This window comes from Protopterus annectens, chromosome 2.part1 (genome assembly GCF_019279795.1).
Source record: "Protopterus annectens isolate FY-2018-M chromosome 2.part1, PAN1.0, whole genome shotgun sequence".
NCBI lineage: Eukaryota > Metazoa > Chordata > Ceratodontiformes > Protopteridae > Protopterus > Protopterus annectens.
The window spans coordinates 1,616,506,750-1,616,525,491 of NC_056729.1; positions in this window are offsets into that span (position 1 = coordinate 1,616,506,750).

Genomic DNA, 18,742 nt, shown 5'->3' on the forward strand with positions numbered 1-18,742 from the left:
GTGTATGATTCAGCATTTGTAACTATATTGTCCATCTGCATGGGTGTCATGACGTTTACTACTGCTGTCATAAGAAGCCTGAAGTTGGCTTTGTAGAAATATTGTACTGTGTTTTCCATGCAGGGTGTGGTGCCAGGATGTGGATAACAAGGGTGATTAGCATACATTTGGATCTGACCAATGAGGGGATAACCCCAGGTTTGGAACACCACTCACACATGTTGGTAATGTCCAGTTCTAGGATATTGTTGGCCCTAGTGGTGGTGTGGATAGGTTGATTCAGCTGATTGGAGGTTATGAATCCCAGAAAGCATTGGCCTAATGTGTTGGTACATGAGTAGGTATCCCAGTTAAGTGTGGGGTAGTATCAGTCTCACATCAGTAGTTCCTGTTAGAACCCTACTTTCCAGTACACCAAGAAGTGAGGGCTGTTAACCGTGGGGTATGGTGTGTAATCCGTAGCAAGCTACAAGTTGTATAGCAGTTATGGCCACAGTTAGTTGCACTTGGATTACCTCTGAGGCGTTGTGCTAAGCAACCAGCCCGGAGGTGTGTACATCCTTGTGAAATATGGACACACCTCCGCTGTGGGTGTTCCAGTCCTGGTTACATGACTGAAAGGTGTGGTCTGTGTAATAGCCTGTTAGTGCAGGGGTGCTCTCAGGAGCCTAGAAGCAGGTCCTAGTCACTGCAGAGATATCAAAGTGGTCCATTATAAGGAGTGCCTCGGGTGAGTGCATTTGAGATGAAGATGTCAAGCATTGAGTAACATTACCCTCAGGTTTTGCTTGCCTGTTCCTGTTCTGGTGGTGAATGTTATTTGAACTGTGTCTAAAACAGGCACTATAGGAGCAGCAAGAGCCTTAGATGTTATCCGTAATCCCAGGCCCGACAGATGCAGGTCATCGGTGCCAAAGCATCGTGTTCTGTCGACCATGTCATTCAAAGCAGACAGATACTGGATACCCTTGGAATGACACCAGAAGCATAGCCAACTGTTGAAGTGAATAATTCAGTCATTGTACTGCGTTATCAGTCTGGACGAGTGCAGAATGCTTCTCAGGGCTATGGCGATACCTGCCTGGGCTACAAGATTGGAGAGCTATTGCATGTCTCTGTATATGTAGTCCAGGAAGTAACATCTCAGGGCATTCACACTAACATGGAGAATGACAGTCATATTGTACCTGTTGAGGAGTGACCTGAGTGCATAGGTTATGTTGCGGATCCTGTTACCCGACAGCCATATGAAAGTGACTATCACCTTGTGTAGCCTGCTGTGTGGGACATCAGTGTGACCGCCTACAGGGTCACCTATGACTAGTGAGTTGGGTATGTTATATTACCCTATTGGCTGTAGTTGATGGACACACATGAGTCTGTGGGCTATAAGTAATTGGTGTTGTGTTTGGTGATGGGGGCTGCCTGCATTTCTGCTTCGGAGTCCTCTGTTGCCTACACAGAGTAGTATTGAGAGACTCTGCAAATGTTGTAGTCTTACTATGTGTGGCCTGTGGTGGTGGAGATCTAGTGAGACTATGTGATGAGTGTGGTGTGGTGCAAACGTTTAACATCCCCAATTGATTGTCAGATTCAGTCTGAGTTGGAGAGAGCATTACCTCCAGCATGGCTACATATGTGCATCTCCCACAGGTTGTAGTGTCGTATGTTAGGAGGTGAGCATTGACTGTGTACATGAGACAATTGCTATATTGCCTCATGATGTCCATATTCATCATATAGACAGGCGATAACACTGGGAATTGACACTTGGACATGCCTGAATATTCAACCATTTCTCACTAGATATGTGAGGTAAGTGTGTACAACAGCTGTTTTACTCTAAGCAAGCTGGAAATGTAAGTACAAACAGTACATAAGTAGGATTAAGTGCTATAGTAATTAGTAGCTCACGAAGTGTTTACATGTTCTGAACAAGTGCTGAGCATGAATAAGCAATACAGATACGGTGTTGGATAACATAAACTCAATGCCCCCCCAACAGGTACACAATCACATATCCATGAACACTACAGAGCCCCTGTAACCATAACTATGATGGTACAAGGTGCACTCAGGCTGCATGTGACCTGTCCACAGCCTTGGTTGTATCATACACATATGGCAAAACAGTTTGCTCTACAAATACACATCATGTAAAACATAGGTTCATGTCAGTCTGTGAAAAGACTGAATGGTGCACACCAACAGTTATCACAACCCACAAAGTGGGGAAACCACTCATAATGGGAGGCACTGCACTATTACCCTGCTGAGTATGGTCTGAAAGTCCATGAACCTTAATCAACGTATATGTTGTTAGCAGTACAGATGTAGATGACAGTACGGATGATTTTACACTGCATATCATACCTGTGACAGGTCATAGGACATCATCACCTATACTGTGTTCCACCTACACTCAGTATACTAGATGTACCTTTGTATGTCACAGGACTGTTCTGCCAGTGGCCTGTTGACAGAACCAACACTACAAAAGGTGTCTGAGTGACATGTGCATATCACACCAGTGGCAGCTACAGTAAAACAGGGTTAATGTTTTGCACTCCCCCCTCATTGTAGCCCATACCACACAGACAAATGGGAGGCATCTGTGTATGTAAGTATGTGAATGGCCATGACCTAGGAGCAATAGCCGACTCAGTGTTGTGGACAACATACAGAATGGGCTTTATGGGTGAGGTGCATGACATATGTGCACAATCTGACAGCGCATATTGCATTGTCACCACCAGGTTAATAACCCTGTACCCATGAACTACCACCTAGGCAGTGGTCAACATAATGGACATGGTGTGTAAGGGATGGTGCTGTGCAGTTTACCTCCCTGAGCTAGTGATGTCACCAGGTCTATTAGGTAGTCATAAGAGGCAACCCTAGTCATGACAGGGTGCCATCCATGAGCATGGAGATCATTGTACAGCCATACCCATCACTCAAGTGACTAATATTGGATCACATATCACCTTTAAGGGGTATTGGCCATGCTTGGATGGGCAACACCAGCCTTCACAATCCTCATCTCCACTATGCAGCATGCTGCCTACCCTGTATAAAGACATGTCCAACACTGTGATGTTGGACATGCTACATGTACATATCCTGATCTGAAAAACATATGTCATGGACAGCCACCTTCCTAGTACATGGATCGCCACATGCTGGACAGATCCCTGTGCCATACACATTACATACTTCTGCCATACTATGGAACCCTGTCCAGCAAAGCTGCACATGTCGTCTCTGTAGGCATGGTGTGATGACCACATGGTAGATGTATCATTAACTGTCTAGATCAGTTATGTGGCACTGATTCACCTGGCGGAGGGAAGATGGCTGTTGGATACAGCTAGAAAACCTTACATCCTATGCTCATACATGGCCCAGGGCATACACACTACTACATGACCTTGTCCGTACATTCTATAGTTGATAACCATCCCTGCAAATACCATCCGGCTAGCCATTGTCCCATGTGTATCACATGTGCAACACAGGCGATATGTGGCAGGATGTTGAACTGCTGTACAGTGCCGTGTAGATGTATATGGCAAAACGCAGGCATGTAAAGGTTTCCGTGTGCATGCCTGCATTGTCACAGGTCATGTCCGTTAAGACAGTGTATGTATTCATATGTGACATATACACAGCATCAAGGTCAACAGCATTAATGTGGGAACATCCAGGCATGTGCTGATAGGTAAGAACACCAGTACAGGCAAACAGACATGCCCACATCAACACAGCATTCACATGGAGTATGAGCAATGTAATGAGGTGACACACATATATGGTGATAATATCCAGTCCCCATCGGGTGTTACATGTGTGTGACACAAACATGTCAGTGGTGTCAGTGTCATGAAGATTTGCAAAGGCAACTATTCACATGTACTAAATGTAATACACATGTATGTGCAGCTGTATCTCTGTGCATCTCTGAGATACTGTGACCTGTCTCCATCATTATGTCTTCCAGATATGCCTCGATCAAGACTGCCAGCATATAGCCACTTGGAGGATGAAGCCCTCATACCTTACCTCCAGGATAACTATGAGGTTTTGTTCAGCCATGTGCCACAGCATGCCCAGCAGCATGACGACCTGTGGCAGGAACTTCGCAGGAGGGTTAATGATGTGGGTGGCCACAACCGCACCTACCAGCAGGTGCGCAGACACTGCATTGACCTGATCAGACATTCGAAACAGCGTGCGAATGCAATCACCAAGGAACAAGGTGGTACAGATGGTGGGCCACCAACCCAGCCCCCACTCACACGTACCGAGGAGCTGCTGGCCAGCCTGGGGACGCCATCAGAACAGCATCCAGAAACTCTATCTGCCATCGTGGAGGTGGGTGTCTCACAACCACCGAGTCTGGAGTTGCCTGGTAAGTCACTACTGCACATATAACTATTATATCCCATTTAGTTGCATGTGTCACTGTACAATATGTAATGTAACATCATATGCAAGGTATGTTTACACACATGCCACATACTATAGTATGCTACCCTGTGTATGCACATATGTGCATACTCCATAGTATATCCTATTGTACTGGTGAATGTGTTAACATGCACATTGCACCCTGTAGCTGTCATACAGTCATGGATAATGATCATACTGCTGTGTCACCCCTATATAGGTACCTCTGGCATGCTGCAGAGACAGCAGGTCATTGCAGGTGAGACAGTTATCAGTATCAGGCATGTTAATGCACAGATCTATTCATCATGTGGCCAGAGGCTACATAATGTATGGTCCAGTCACGATATACAGGTCGCATCTTTAATCAATCACACTGGCTACCCATGTGCAATACATACAAACTAAATGAAACACCAACATGAAACCACAGAAACTGTCATTGCTAGATGTGTGAACAGCTGTGCATACAACGGTGGAGGTGTTGTTCAATGTAGGAATATGTACTATACATCAGAACAACACATGTGGGGTACGCAAACAGTACTACACAGTGAGCTGGAGTATGGGCAGCCCACAGGATTCACCATTGTGTAATATGCCCCTGCAATGAGTGCACACATTGTGATGTGCCATCTGATGTGTCCATGACATGTAGTGGTCCGGCTGCAACAGTGTCCCACTATCCCATAAAACATAGATACCAAACATACAACCCTTTGTCTGCATAACCCTGTAGACAGTGGAGTATCTGACATCTATGGGTGTATGTCATATGGGACAACACAGACATGTGAGATAGATGGCCATCACAAACATTTGGCCAACACATGTTCACACATGGCCATGGAGGAATGCCAGAGGCATGTAGCAACACACAGTAGATGTAATGTGTATGTGTGTACACCCTGTTGTACATTGTCTACACATGGTCCAACTATAGCCTTTGTTGAATGGTTATATAGTAGATGTGGAACACTGGACATCCTAAAAGCCTGTGCACAGCTTGTGGAGGTGTCACTTAATTCGACCACATAAGATGTGATGAACATCATGACTGTGTCACAGCATGACAGTAGTCACCTGTACAGCATCCACATACATACACAAACACCACATCAGGCTACAGATACCGTACATTTCCCTTGCTGCTGTTGGACATCACTGTCAGCCGTGCACCTCGTGTGTGTGGTACATAAATGTCATGAGGGACATGGTGTATTGACAAGTCTGCCATGTGTGGACACGGTTGCCAGGCAGCTAAGAAATGTTAGCAGTTGTGCAGGGGTGTCATCCGTATGTCTTTCGGTGACCTGTCACACATGACACATCATGGTTTAGTGTGTATACATCTCAGCGACGTGGGTCACAATCCACAGTATTTATGTATTGTGTATGCACATAGTCATGGCTATGCACTGTGTGTGTATTCCACACTGTATAGCAATAGAGACGCCTCATGATTCCATGCAATGGCGCTGTGTCTGTACTTCACACTGTATAGCAATATAGAAGCCTCATAATACCCTTCGATGGTCATGCACATCTGCTAAAAGTGCATTCTATCTGTAGGGCGTACAGACAACACTGCAATGTCAAACCATTACTCCGCTGTACATGTGTCAGGACACCATTGTGTCAAACATGTATGCATGTCAATGCACACATCAGCAGATTACATGTCATACTACATGTTAATGTCAAGGACATATGCCTCACATCAGCCATGTGTACTGTTAACCTGTGCTGGTCCACATGGTGTATCACAGGGATGCATGCTTACTACCATGATTGTGTGAAATGCATGGTTTCTGCTATGACACATGCTTGCTGTTGTGTGCAACCCAGGGATGTATGATAACTACCACTATTAATGTCTGAGCTGCATGCCGCCTGCTGTATCACATGTTTTGCTTGCCTTCACAGGTGATGTAGGTGCGTTACCCTCCTGTGGTCCATCTGATGTTAGTGTCCCCACAGACTCTAGCAGTGATAATGAACATATGCTTGAGGTACAGGCAGGGTTGTCAGGGGCTGAATCTGTGCCATTGGTTGCCATTCCACCTATATCCCCCTCTTTCCCGCATGCAGTTCTCATGCCAACACATACCCCATCACCAGTGGCCATAGAGGAAGGACAGCTAGCGTGTGTTAGCTTGGAACAGGAATGTGTGGTGGCTACAGAAGGTGTGCCTTCACACCATGGTGTCAGTCAAATGACTGTAGATGTGCCACACAGGCATGTGGCCAGTGCTGCTCATAGGAGGACCTCTGGCCGACATGCACCTGCAGAACAGAGCGCAGCAGCTGGTGTCACCAGACGCATGTTTCAGATTGTAATGGCAGCACAGGCACATGCTGAATGGCAGAACAGAGAAGGGCAGAGGCTTCAGAGGGCTGCTATCTGTTCTTTAAATGACAACATCCAGGCATTGGCAAATGCTCAACAGCATATAGCTGAAGTTTTGGACAGACGATTGGGTGACATTGTTGGAATCCTTGACCATGGCATGACAATCCACGAGCGTGAGCTATCTGTGCTGGAACATCTGGTAGGAGTGAGGCATAGGCCACGTGGATGTAGGCCAGCTATACCACCTGGTGCAGGTCTACGTGAACGGGCTACCTCACATGCCCGCTCCCATAGTGCCGGTAGCAGCAGCAGTGCAGCTTGTGCTGCGCTGTCCACACCAGGACACAGCAGGCCATGTGGACATGGCCCTGGACGGTCCAGTGGACATGTGTCATCAGGCAGTACCCAATCTATACCTCTGTCTGGTAGTGCCCGTGCAACCCCTGGCAGGCACAGGTCACATGGCCGTGGCCAGACACAGTGAGCTGTAAATCCTGGTCTGTACAATCTGGAGCTGTCAATAATATCCCTGTGTAGGCTGGACATATGGCAGAACTGTGTGCACACATACACGCACACACCAGAAACATCTATAGGGCACCGCAACACTCACATGCATAACAACCACACATGGCCAATTAGATCACAGGCCCTAAACCACACACATGATGTCATCCACTGGTGCAGCCTAGGCCCCTGGCAAACATTATCACCCTGTGCATATGATGATGCCTATGCCACATCCCTGTCATCCACACCATCGGTGCAGGGACATGCTCATATGGTCTGATGCACAGGGTGAACAGAATAGGGAGATAAGTGTATATTACAATTGTTGTGTACTGTTGACACGCAGCAGACATACCATCTAGTACAGGTTTAGAATGCATTGTTTTATGTTCACAGTATGTGTCTTGGTAACAACAGTAACAGCATGTTGATAATGATGCCCTGCTTCCCTCCTTAAGGTCTAATTGCATGTGCCATTAAGTACCAGTGTTTTCAATTTCCCATGTGTACATGTGGAGTACTCACAGGCATGTATGACAATACCAGCATGCTATACGTAGCCTCAACCTCACTGTTAGAAAGGCTGACATTCCAAAGATGTCTACACATCTACTGATCCAGGAGCATGTGAGCTGTGTACTAAGCTACAGTGGCTAGAGATGTGACATCCATACCGGGTGACATCACAGGTACAGTTACATGGTGCGGAGGGTTTATACAGCAGTCTAGCTGATGTCAAGGGTAGAGGGCAGTTGATAGCATGAGGCCTCACTGTGTAGCAGTAATACACATTCACATTACAGGATGAGAACACACAACTACACACACACACACACACACACACACACACACACACACACACACACACACACACACACACACACACACACACACACACACACACACACAGGTATTCAGACACAGTAACACGCCCACACTCATGGGGTCACTGACACTATAACACACACACTTGATAGTGTTGAGGTGAGGACCCCTGCCTATGTGGTAATCACCATGATAGTACTGTGCATCCACATGATGCGACACAGATAATGAACATGTACAGGTAGTCAGTAAGGCCTAAGACTGATGGCATCAACAGGGTAGTAGATTGCATCACCTGGAGGGGTTAGGGGTCCTATCTGTTCACTATGGTAGCATACATCCTCACTCCATGCACCAGACAGCAATACATACATACACACACACACTGTGGAGTCCACAATTGAATTCACCTATGTCATGCACATACAGATAGCTAACGTGTGTGATACACACACCACCTCTGCCTATGTCTTGCTTTCTACACTGCAGTATGTACAGATCTCTACAACAGTGTACAGGGGTGTGTAACAACTGGGATGTATTCACCACCATACGTGGCATATATGGACACACAAGCAAACACACATGGCAGTACTGTGAATCAAACACCTGCTATCTTATGATATGTCTGACAGACATGCAGCAGTATTGCCTGCATTACAATGTGTACCGACGCTACCTTCAGCAATTGTGCTGCTATATATACACGGGAGGACTTAAGTGTCACAGATGTCAAGTGATTTACAGTCAGTGACACCCTGACCACTGTGTAGGTTGTATGTCTTCACCTTCACTTAACAGAAACATAGCTTAGTGTTTGCACATGTTATGGTAGGATGGCTTGTGACACACCTGTGAGCTGTCTTCAGCAAACATCCATCTACAAAGTTGGCCCACCAATTTATGTACACACATCCATCCATACCTGATGTACATCTTACCGTACTGTCAGTATTTCACCATATACAGGTGTCAATGATGGGGCTGCATTGCAACTGCATGTTGTAGTAAGACAGATGAACTGCAAACATCAGCTACTGCACATGCATGGTAGCTGAATGCACACCACTACATGTACATGTGTGTAGGTCCTACATTCCTGTCATGTAGCCATGTTTGTATGCATTGCAATTGGTGGACATGTGTGATGACATACATGACACATGGACTATTGTATGATATAATAGTTGTCATGGGTAACCAGTATAGAGGGAATGTTAACTCAGTCAACATTGCTATCACACCTTATGTACTGTTAGCATTCAACAGCCATGGACCTGCCTTCCATGTGCATGCGTGTAATTGCTGTAGCCACTTTGCATGAGGGACAACAAAAGCTATGCTATGTACATATGTGTTGTGTGTGTGGGGAGCGTGTACATATCCACGGCAGGTACATGTATGTCATATCCGAGCATGAGTGTGTTTACTGGTTTACAGCAACAGTTATCTTTTACAGCTGTATATGACCCAGGGCCCCTGTTATGTGTACAGCTGACCTGGTTATGAACAGTGGTATCATTGCATTGCATAACACATGATGGAACCCTGTCATAATGGGTAGTCTGCACAGTTGTTGTAGATCTAGGTACAGTCCACTGGTCATGAGTAACATGGTGTTGTACTAATGTATGGATGTGCGTTGCTGTTCCAAGGACATGATGATGTCTGAGGACTACATCCTAGAATGCGGCATTTGACACTGTGATCTGCACCTGACACATCTGTGATGGCTTTTGAGAGTGTACTGGTCAGTATATGTGAGTGGCTTTCATGTATGTGGGGACACTACCACCTGGAGCAGTCCGTAACGGTGTTATGGCCCTCATGTCTGTATCTGAGGTATACGGGGGTAGTGCTATTGTGCACAACTGAGCCTTATTCCAGGTGTTCCTCACTGCACAGATGTCAGTATTCCCCATTGTTGGATCTAGATTGGCAGCTGTGATTACGAACGCTACACATCTAGCACTGTTTAGCATACACATACAATGCAGTTGTCCTCTAGGTGTCAGGGTGTTTACCTGGTCTCAGGATATTCATCTATGAATGGTACTATATGTGCGAAGTAGCCACTCCTGGCAGGACATCACCACGAGTGGTATTAGTGTGCCAGGTTTAGATTGGTACAGCTAAGGTGATGGACAGCAGCAGACATTGTGTAGAAGACTGGTGTCAGATATATGTAGTGCAGCGTTCATGCTAACAATGATGACTATCGACACACTGTGCCCTTCCGTGTTTAGAATCAGAGTGCATAAAAGACAGCCCTTCGCTACTAAGTGTGTGAGCATGCCCAGTACACCATTGTGTAGATGGACACATAGTGCATTCCAAACGGACGTGTGTTACTAAGTGTGTGAGCATGCCCGGTGACACCTTGTGTCAGTTATGTGCCTCTATGTGTATGGGCATGACCATTGTAATCCTGTATAGCGATAGTGGTCATCCAGTTAACAGATGGCCATACCCCACTTCAGGATGGATTCCTACATTGAACACACTGGTTCACTGGTATGTACACCATAACTGCCAGCATCCATGTCAATGTCCACATTCCTAGAAGGTCATATTGACTGTCTTGAAAGGTGTAGTGTCTGTGGCGCGTCTCGTATCTATGTAGTGTTGTAATAGTGGTCCGTAGATAGGCAGTTGTCCTGCTCACACCACTGGCGTGTTTGTCTCCGTCTACCTTGGGACAGTAATATGCTTTTAGACTGCTCACACTCCATACAATCCCTATCAGCGTCTTTTCCATTGCTGATGATGTCACCCACCTAGAAGTATGCCTCTGGGAGTGCTGTTCTCCAGTAATCTCAGTAGTGTGTTCTGTAACTGTGTAATGCTGTAGTGTGATAAGGTAGTTAGGTCTATGTTCTAATCCCAGCCCTGCCAAGTGTGTGTGTGTGTGTGTGTGTGTGTGTGTGTGTGTGTGTGTGTGTGTGTGTGTGTTTCCAGCTGCCTGGGGACAGATTACTGCTTTTAGACTGCTCATTCTCCATACAATCCCTATTGGCATCTTTTCCATTGCTAATGATGTCACCCACCTAGAAGTATGCCTCTGGGAGTGCTGTGATCCAATAATCTCGGTAGCGTGTTCTGTAACTGCGTAATGCTGTAATGTGATAAGGTAGTTAGGTCTATGTTCTAATCCCAGCCCTGCCAAGTGAGTGTGTGTGTGTGTGTGTGTGTGTGTGTGTGTGTGTGTTTCCAGCTGCCTGGGGACAGAATACTGCTTTTAGACTGCTCACTCTCCATACAATCCCTATCGGTGTCTTTTCCATTGCTAATGATATCACCCACCTAGAAATATACCTCTGGGAGTGCTGTGATCCAGTAACCTCAGTTGCGCGTTCTGTAACTGCGCAATGCTGTAGTGTGAAAAGGTAGTTAGGTCTATGTTCTAATACCAGCCCTGCCATGTGTGTGTGTGTGTTTCCAGCTGCCTGGGGACAGAGTACTGCTTTTAGACTGCTCACTCTCCATACAATCCCTATCGGCGTCTTTGCCTTTGCTGATGATGTCACCCACCTAGAAGTATGCTTCTGGGAGTGCTGTGATCCAGTAATCTTTGTAGCATGCTGTATAACTACATAATGCTGTAGTGTGATAGAATAGACAGGTATGTGTTCTATTCCAAGGCTTGACAGGTGTGTGTGTTTGGCAGTCATATCCTATGTGTTGGTATATGTGAGTGGCTAGCTCCAGGATGTGTTGAGTGTGTTTTGTTGCTTTCCTATATAGTATCAACAAATGTCATGATCTCCCAAGAGACTGGGTTGGCAAGACATACACATACATCCGCCAATAGGTCTGGTGAGTAAATGTCAACAGCTCTACTCTTATCCTTAATACAGTCTGACCTGTGTGACGCAATGAAACACACTTGCCTTGATAGTAACGCCACTACATGATGCAGGTGGCACATGTAGTTTCCTTTTCATTCTTGTCTAATGCTTTGATGTCATGTGGTCCGCTGTTGTGATATAAATTCTATATCTACATATGTGTGTGTGTATATGTATATGTGTGTGTGTGTATGTATGTGTGTGTATATATATATATATATATATATATATATATATATATATATATATATATATATATATATATATATACATATGTGTGTGTGTATATGTATATGTGTGTGTGTGTGTGTGTGTGTGTGTGTGTGTGAGTGTGTGTGTATATATATATATATATATATATATATATATATATATATATATATATATAGATATATATATATATATATATATATATATATATATATATATATATATATATATATATATATATATATATATATATATATATATATATATATATATATATATATATATATATATATATAGATATATATATGTGGACATTAACACACATAAATCTACATGATGGAATAAATGTCCTATACTACTGAATGTCTGTGCTGGATGATCTGTACATGATCACCTCAGATGTATGTATGTCTGCCATGGCTTAGTGGTAAAGTACATTGTCTGTGGTGTGCAGGGTCCCAGATTCTAGTTTTGTAGAGACCTGTTATTTTGTTGCTGGGAAGAACACGGGACATCGAATACGGTGATAGTAAGGCACCTTTAACCAGTTGTGTACGGATCTGAGTGACAGTAAGCAGTGGTTATTATTTTGGAGGATCAGTATGGGTCATATAACTATGCATTAGAAGACAATACTATGCAAATGAGGTTGAAAATAGTGAATCGAGTTTATCCCCAGGGTGTGATGCAGATCCCAAGAGTGTATGTGTATAGATAGCCGGGTGCAGGACTCGAATATAGGTGAAAGCATGGGAGGGGTGTCAGGCATACTGTACGTACAATGGAGTCCTGTGCCTCAGGATTGCTCCTGCCTTAGCACGCCTAAGCTAGGGGTGTGTCTATACCTGCCTAGTGAAATTGGGAGGGACAACAGCAGTAGTGTAGTAGTCAAGGTGAACAAGCTGTGCAAACAGGTGATAATTAGCACAATCAGCAGATTACATGCCCAGCCTGGACCAGAACACTACGGTAAAGTGACCAAGCACCATATACAAAGGTTTCTTCCACACTCTACACCACCGGTGTATACATGCAGGGACATTTCTCGACACAATCCAACCAAATGAGAAGGGCTGCAGCAGGAAACATAGACCAACATGTGCAGGAGGCTGAGGGTGGTGAGGATGTGAATGCTGCCGAACAACCCTTAGTGAGGAGACAGAAGACTTTACAGACCCAGGGTAACCTACCAGGGGCTACATGAGCTGGAGATAGTGGAGCACTATGGGGTGGACAGAGACCTCCTACAGCAGCTTGTTGAACTGTGACGGTCACACCTGATACATCGAACAGGCCGAGGGAAACCCATCCCAGTGGATACCAAGGTATGTGTAGGCCTAGGTATACTAGCCACAAGTCCGCCCAAAGCACAACTGGGGATATCATGGGGATCCCACAGGCATCTGCATCCAGAGTGTTGCACCAGTTCCTAGATGCCATGTCACCACATTCCAGTGAGCACATACATGTCCTCATCACACGTGAGGTGTTGACCAGCAATACGCGTCTCCTCCACCAAATGGAAGACTACCTTGGGGTACTGTGTGCTATAGCCTGCACGCATGTACACATCAAAGCACCACCCAGTGAGCGGGGTAGGGCCTACATTAACTGCAGGGGCATATCCTTCAACAGCTACGTCATATGCAATGGCCAGGGCATTATATTGAATGTGTGTGCTGGCTGCCCTGGAAGCTATGATGATTCTGATATATGGCATCTGATGCAGCTGTACCACACCTTTGCCAATATGGACATCCCCTACAGTCACCTAGTGGGGGATGCTGGATAACCACTGGAGTCGTGGCTGATGACACCCATCAGCAATGCACACGCACCTGAACAACTAAACCATAATGAGGCACACGCACAGGCAAGACATATAATTGAGCGTGTGTTTGGGATGCTCAGGTCACGGTTCTGGTGTCTGGATACATTCGGTGGAGCCTTGCAGTATTCACGAGCTACATGCACTCAAATTGTTATGGTATGTGCTATGCTACACAATATGATCCTGCAGAAACAGTTGCAGCAGGAACAGCATGGGGCAGGGCCACACAGCCCCCCACCAATGCCAAGGCCTGTACAGGCACACTGTGACTTGGAAAAGGAACTACCTGAGCTGGACCCAGTAGGCGAAAGGAGGTGTGCACAGTATGACCTGCCCTCGGCAAAGAGGCAACGCATGGCATATGCACCGACACAGTAGGTACCCAGGGAATTTCACCCTATCTGACTCGCACAGACAGTAAGAGGGATGCCAAACATGACACTACCTGTGCTCAGCCATGCATAGGAAGTGCACTGTGTGTATCTGACATAGGCAGCCCTCCAGCACCATCCTCAGGTCTGGCACACCCTCATGGTAAGTCAATTAATCTACCAATTGGCAGTTGTATTAGTATGTGTTTTTACCTGTAGCTATGGTATGGATGTGAGCATACAAGGGAATTTGGTGGCCGAATGTTAGGGCAGCAGACAGTACACATCCATAGTGGCACCATGACATCTGTAGCACATACTGGGGTCACAATAGTAACCAGTAGTACACAGGGTGTCCTAACTCACTGCAGGTTATGGGCTGAACATCATGTGTGTCCATACAGCCCACACAAGTCTCAAACAGCTGGACAGGTGTAGACCAATACAGACAAATGCTATACAATGGCCTCTGGATATGCCCAATGGATGACCCCAACCCCCACAGACACACACACAGACTACAGCAGGCCAGGCAGTTGGATGTAGGTTGTGATGGCTACGACGTCTGAAACCACTATGCTGGTAATTATAGCTAGGATCTGAAGTACACTGGTATACCTCTAGCCAGCACATTAGGTAGGTCCACACACTGAAATGAAGTGCCTGGCATACCAGTACAGTAGTAGCAAAAGTATACAACTGTGAGCTGTGCCCCCCCTTCCAACGTACACATGTGAAAGTCATGTGTGCCCCGGTGCTGTGTAGGAATGTGGATACAGTTGGATGTCCCCCCACGCTATGCAGAAATGTAGCAACAGTCAATGCCACATGACCATTGGCTACCCTGCAGACACAGCATATCACCTGTCAGTGTACAACGCAAGGGTCGGCACCACAGTACTGACTACCTGGACATGTGCCACATGCGATCCAGTTGACCATACTGGGCATGCTCAAACACATGAAGGTATGACGATAATGTCAGCCGACAACTTGCGTAACGGTCATACTGGGCATGCTCACACACTTAAACAAAAGACGGCCAGGTTTGCAAACACCAGTGGTCCGGACATATCTGCCAGTACATTGGATGACTGTGCTGTATGGTATGTGTGTGGTACTGTCTATTGTCTGTATATATATATATATATATATATATATATATATATATATATATATATATATAATGGTGTATTGGTAATTCAGATCAGCTGTGTGCGCAGGGTGTTGCTACCAACACTTGCAAAGGACGGTTCTTTGTTTGTGGACTGTCAACCCAGGTTGACAGTGGCTTTTCTTTTGACACTCACATTGCTAAAGTGGTTAGAAAGACCTTCTACATTGCCCACCTGATCATGAAGGGATTCACATCCAGATCTAGTGAGGTCATTGTTCCCCTGTACTCTTCACTTATCAGACCAATGATCGAGTACAATGCCCCATTCGGGATGTATCTCACCCGACATCTGCAGCAATTGGAGAGACCCCAAAAGTTCCTCACCAAAAGGATAAAGGGACTCCAAAATCTGTCATATGCTGCCAGATTGAAGAAACTCCAGCTCTATTCAGTCGCATACCGTCTGCTCAGAGGTGACATGTGCCTGACATACAAGGCCATGTCCAACCCGGAATTAATGGACATGCTCCACCTCAAAAATCCAAATCCACCAAAACCACTAGAGCAAGCGACTTAAACCTTAGCACGGATATAAATAGGACGTGCTGGAGGGATAGATTTATCACTCAGAGACTCCCTATGCTGTGGAATAAAATCCCAGTCCATGTGAGGCAGAGCACCTCGCTGACTCTGTTCAAGAGAAATCTAGACCTGTGGATGGGAGATCGTAGGTTTACCCCGGGAATCATCTCTGTGTCACTGCTGGACAGAGGCACAACAAACTAATGGGCACAGTATTTTTTCATATAAGGGGTGGCGTAAGCCACAAAAATTTGGGCTAGGCTTATAAATGCCTTAGGGCAGATAGCCTAGTATAAACCTATGAACCTATGACAGAACAAGGCCTTTGGATACGGAGTGGGTAAGGCACATTGAAGCAGTTGGGAGCGGTTGTGCATAGGTTTGCATGGTGTTAAGTACTGCTGACCTCTGGTTACAGCTCCTTATACTTGTTTAGACTCCACATTTCTTTAACAGTACAATACTCGCATACTGGTAGACAAACACGCTTACACCCGCTCCCTCACTTGCACGTGCACCATTGGTGCTTGCATTTGTCACTCACGCTGGGTGGGCATGATCCTTTGTGATGCCTATTTCATCGGACTACATGATTACAGTATCGGGTATGGCTGACCATTATGCGACAGCAGGCGTTCGACTGTGCAGAATCGGTGGCCTGTCCAGTGACATAATCATATTATATGCATGTTCCTCATACAATCTGCTCCCATCTGGCTGATACATGGGAACCAATACTCTGCAATGCAGACATGTAAATGTGTTTTGGGAAACACATCTTTCTGCCGGGTCATGCTACCGCATACCTATTGTAGGTTTTCCACCTTTTAAATTGGCCAACGTGAGACTTTAGGAGTAACACCTTTCCCACTTTGCATGGGACAGTCCCTCATTAGGCATATGTGTCATGCGAGAATAATCAAGGCATAGCAAATGTCCTGACTAGAGGACAATATTATATTCTACGTTTCTCTAATAGTTGCATGTAACGGTTATTGTATAAATGACACTTCGATATGTTATGTGAAGTAGCATAAGCAACTTGACTGCTGCTAGACTAAGCTTTGATTTGTGCTAATATGTATATTTCTGTACTATGCATGGCTGTAGGTATGTTCTGACCTGGTATGTCTGACATTTCTATGGAGCAGGTCCCACTTTGGCCATTTGGAAAGGTGGCAGCCCTATAAGACCTATATGTAGAGATGTCAGATTTGGCAAGGCAACACATACCCACAGCCAGTAGAAAATTGACTACTTCACTGGTTTGCATTAGTTAAGGTTATTCTTGTAGCATTATAGTTGCTAATACTGTTTCCTATAACATTAGGTGTTTCAGATACAACAAAATCATTTTATGCAACCACTACAAACAATATATGAACTATTTTCCAGATATCACAGGCCATGTGCCGTAACATTCATTTTGCAGGACACAACTGCCCAGAGTGGAGTGTCCCTCACAAAGGCGAACAGGTGGTAATCCCAAACTATTATGCTATTATCTACCTAAGGTGCTCAGCGGAATATGCGCTTTCTGTCACTAGCAGACCTCACATACGAATGGGGGAGAATGTACACTGTATCAGGGACACTGCATAACACCCTCAGGGACACATTTAGATGATTGGTTGTATTAACCTGACACATTGACAGGCACAGGGCATATGTGTTCATTCACATTTGTTGAGGTACATGCTGTTTATGACTCATACATGTTGTCATTAGTCATTATGTGTATTCCACCACCTGTCCACCTAATATCAGTAGTTCTGGAAGGGTTTAGTTAGGACTGTGCTAGATTCTGATTCGTAATCACGGACGTCCATGATAATCGGGTACAGGGCACTGATATATTCCCTATGTGTTTCCCCAATGGTTTACGGACTATCCAGTAGATATGCTCTTCAGGTTTGGGAGGTATGAGCGTCAGCAGTGCCCACATAGGAATATTAATTACTTCCACTGGGCGGGCCTAATACATCTCTGCCAACCAACACCTGCACACTTAGGCCCATTATTGCATACCCATGATTCACCTACCTGACACCCCTCTACTTCCCTCATGACAAATACTTACTGTGAGCGCAGCTGGGGTATGAACACACCCTTACACACTGCTCACTCTCCTCATCTTGGGACACATGTTGTACGTTTTGTCAACCCATGTGTTATTACACTTGCACAACCTACTGTTCCATGTACAGCTACATCCTGCTTGCATCTATAATCACAGGTTCGCCTGTATGGCGAATTTTTGGTGTCCCGCAAGGGACCCCGTTATCCATGTTTAAAGTGTAGACCTTGCAGATCTCTCCCACTGGTACTTTCCTGCCGGTGATTTGGAAAGCAGCGGTGTATTTACCTTTATTGCATGTCTGTATGTCTGACCGGCCTAGCTGGGCAGTGTGGGAGGTAAACGTTTGTTTATTGGACCTCCCAGTAACATATGCCTGGTCTGAACATATGTTACCCATAATTGCTGTAACGTAACCTAGTTATGTACATGTGTATATCTACAATCACATATATATATATATATATATATATATATATATATATATATATATGGTATTTACGTATTATCGCAACCAGAGTGATATGCGCATACATCCACAAATCCAAGTACGTGAAACACTTTCAACT